Genomic DNA, 3,715 nt, shown 5'->3' on the forward strand with positions numbered 1-3,715 from the left:
CTTTCATTTAAAATGAAATTATAACTATTTGAATATAATAAAGATATAGAATAAAATATTCAATTTTTTCATAAAACAATATTTTTAGAACACTGCGTAAATAATTTTTAAAATGAAAAAGCAAAATAAATTCATATATATTGTACTATAGATAACCAAAGTATAAAATTAAATTTGCAGTAACACGTGGGCCCACAAATGACTAAAAGTGTCAAAAGAATTGAACCTACATATTTTGAGGATGCCAATCCAATTGTAGTCCTCAATGAAATGAGCTATTTACCGACTATCCTGATGCCTGAATGGGTGGAAAGGAGGGTGGTGAGATTATAAAATCCCAGTGAGTAAACAAACATCATTCAAAATATCTAAAGGCGAGTAAAAGGAGACTATTAAAACATTTCATCAAACTATAATTTATCATCTTTCAACTTATTTCAACCAAATGAAATCAATTTATTTAAATCAAGTAATCAGTATGGCTTATGAATTTCTTAAAAAGCTTGACTCATGCCAAAACTTATTTTCATACTCAATTATCTAAAATACCTTGGCCAAGGGCTATCTCAACTAAGTCCGCCAAGGTTATTAGAAAGTCATGTATGCATAAAACATGTTTTCATTTTGAAAATATAGTTGTTCCTTAGCGTTGGCCGAGCTCACCTTCACGTGGTGGTTTGGCGTGAAGTGAACTCTAAAATCATACCTCGAGAGTTACCCTACTCGCCTCTCCAACTGAGGTAAAATATAACGGGGTTTACCATTCCCTCTAATAGGCTAGTCCACGAAAACTCGCCTACTACAGTAAGCTAAACCCACCATACAATAAAATTTTGACAGCATGACAGGGCTAATATATTACTACCTAGTCTGCAAGGGTAAAATAAAACAATTCATACAATTAATAAAACACAGCCCAGCCAATCATGCTAACACAATAACAATATAACATAAGTCATTAATTTCCAATCATAAATTTGCAACATACCGGTGGTCTCCAATTACTCTATTTTCAAAATCATTATTTCGTTTCAAGATAATTTATAAAATCTTTTCATTTAAACACATTTTTGTTTATAAAACCTAAAATTTGCCATTTAACTCATTTTCATAAAATTTCACCAAAATCGAGTTAAAACAGACTTTAGATAATTAAAATGATAATAAGGTTACTCACAGTACTAGGAGTTCGATATACTCCTATTCCCGATCTTGGGGCACAATCTCTTTACCCTTGTTAGAGAGCTCACCACCTATATATCGTACGTGACACGATTTTCAATAAATTGTGTCAATTTATCATAAAGTATTTTAGGTTCTATAAATCTATATGAATGCACGAAATGTGATGCAAAATGTCCGAATAGCCGTTTAAATACGATATTCGACCTAATTTGCATTATTCTCGGTGTAATTGGCTAAAACCTCCAATTTAACTCCAAATCAATTTCTTTCACTTTTTACACTCCAATTATACCTAAATTACCTCAGTGACTGCGAATGAGATTCAATTTATCAGTCCTGGGTCAATAATCACACATGTCTATACATTAGGTAAAAATTCAGATTTTCACACCAAAATTTCCCATTTAATTTCTAACCTCACCAAACATCAAATATCACCAAAATATCATGAAATATCATCAATTTCAGCCACAATATCCTCCCTAGAAAATTCAACTGTTGATGGTGATGGGGGAAAATGAATTCTTTTCTCGTTGTTTTGTTTCTAAATATGCTAAACTAACTAACTAAAAACACTAACATAACTTAAAATCAAATCAATCTAACATCTTTCTCTCTCCATACCCATTTTGATCAGCCATGAATTCACCATGAAAACATGAAATCTAACCATGAAAAATAAGGAGAAATGCATGGGTAGTGTAAATCACAAGTCAAAATCAAGAAATTTTACCTTTATTAGCTTAATCTCTTGAAATCCCACACTTTTTCTTCAATTTTCACACCTAGGGTTCTTGTTTTTTTTCCTTTCCTCCTTTGTTCTTCTTTGGCCAGCCATATGAATGAGAAATGGGCTGATTTGTGTTAATTTTAAAGCTAAATATTTAATGGTTATAAATATGCCATGTGTCACCATTTCATTGGTCAATTTTTTATTTCTTAACTATTAAGCTTTCTCTCTCCACTATATAAATTCCTTCAATTATCCATGATAAAATTGGGTAAAATCCATGAGCTAGACAAGTGTTCTGGTGGTGGAAAATTACAATTTTGCCCCTAGGGTGGGAAAATTACAATTTTGCCCCTAAGGTGGCAAAATTATCATTTTACCCCTATACTCCAAAAATTAGGGATTTCAATTTTTCACTTCTCAACCTCAAATCATACTCCAATAAGTCAAATATGATCAAAATCTTTCAAAAAGATTCTCATCTTGTCCTCTAGTGGCAAAATTACCATTTTACCCTTAGATAGTGAAATTTTCTATTTGAATCCAAATTAATCATCGAACTCCGAACACCATTCTAAGTCATTCTGGGACTTTTAAATTTTTAATTTCACCCTAAAATCTCTATTTGATCTAGTTCGAGGCTTAAATCAACTTTATTGTACCTCTAGGTACAATATCGACTTTTGTCGATTTTTCGGGGCTCTCCTAGTATGTAAACATTCAATCAATCACATGCATGTCATGACAAGTATTTTATAGAGTCAGGCTTGACATCTTCTCCCCCACTTGGATCAACCATATGATCCTTCTTCATGACTGATTTCGACGTCCGACTAAATATTAATATTTTAATATTATTTCATTAATAAAGTATTATTTTATTTTAAAAATTTTATCTTGTCTCTTTGGTTCCCAAAATACCTTATTATGCCTCAATTCACATCTGATAAGCTTTACTTGTCACCATATCAAAGTATGGGGCATTTCAATCTCCCCCACTTAAATAGAGTTCGTCCCCGAATTCACGTCAATGTTGTGTTATCAATCTCCTTCTATGATTCTATTCCTTTTTCCTTTTATAAGGACATTCAATTTATTTACCTCACTCACCTTCAATTCAATTAAATGCTTTATTTATGGCAATTATCATCTTTTGAAGCCAGATCAGCAATACCTTTCACAATCATGATTTCTTATATCGAGTCACTAAGCATACCTTTATCACCTTTATTAAATTTGAACCATAACTTCATCTCAATTATACCGATTTCAATCACATATCATACTTACTTACATATACCTAATCATCATTTTATTAATTTGCTCCATGCCAAATTTCTCAACCTTGATTCATTCATCTTATACTGGTCCATACCCTTCCTTTAATAGAGTTCCATTAAGAACTTAAACAATATAAGGTGTCACGACCCGAAACTCCCCTCGGGCCCGTGACAACTGTTGCAATGTCCCGATAGGCACTCATTATCCCGAATGCCGATCGAAACCCCTAAGGCTTAGCATCAGCTTTTGCATCTCCCTGGTGACTGACAGTTATTAAATCTCGCATTTTAAGAAATCATAAGTCATTTCCAAATCAAAACAATAAAATATTATTTTCTAGCTCTTAGGGGCATTTTCGTTATTTTTCTACGAAAATACCGAAACCCGCCAAAAACATGGTGTGTGGGTGAAAAACACATGTTTCATAATTAAAAGTAAATTTAGATGTCTAAAATAATTATTTGAAATGAAATTATAATTGTTTGAATAAAATAATAATATTCAATGAAATATTCTATT

The 3,715-nt window shown here is 32.0% G+C and overlaps 1 long non-coding RNA gene across 1 annotated transcript; it reads right to left on the reverse strand.

The window, feature by feature from the left end:
- Window positions 1-223: 223 nt before the first annotated feature.
- On the reverse strand, window positions 224-1,213 carry LOC108663900. Its single transcript, XR_001929999.1, has 2 exons — window positions 1,178-1,213; window positions 224-298 (listed from the first exon to the last, which is right to left on the reverse strand). It is a non-coding gene; the product is annotated as an uncharacterized LOC108663900 (long non-coding RNA).
- Window positions 1,214-3,715: the final 2,502 nt, after the last annotated feature.

The sequence above is a fragment of the Theobroma cacao genome, unplaced genomic scaffold, assembly GCF_000208745.1.
Source record: "Theobroma cacao cultivar B97-61/B2 unplaced genomic scaffold, Criollo_cocoa_genome_V2, whole genome shotgun sequence".
In the NCBI taxonomy this organism is placed as follows: Eukaryota; Viridiplantae; Streptophyta; class Magnoliopsida; order Malvales; family Malvaceae; genus Theobroma; species Theobroma cacao.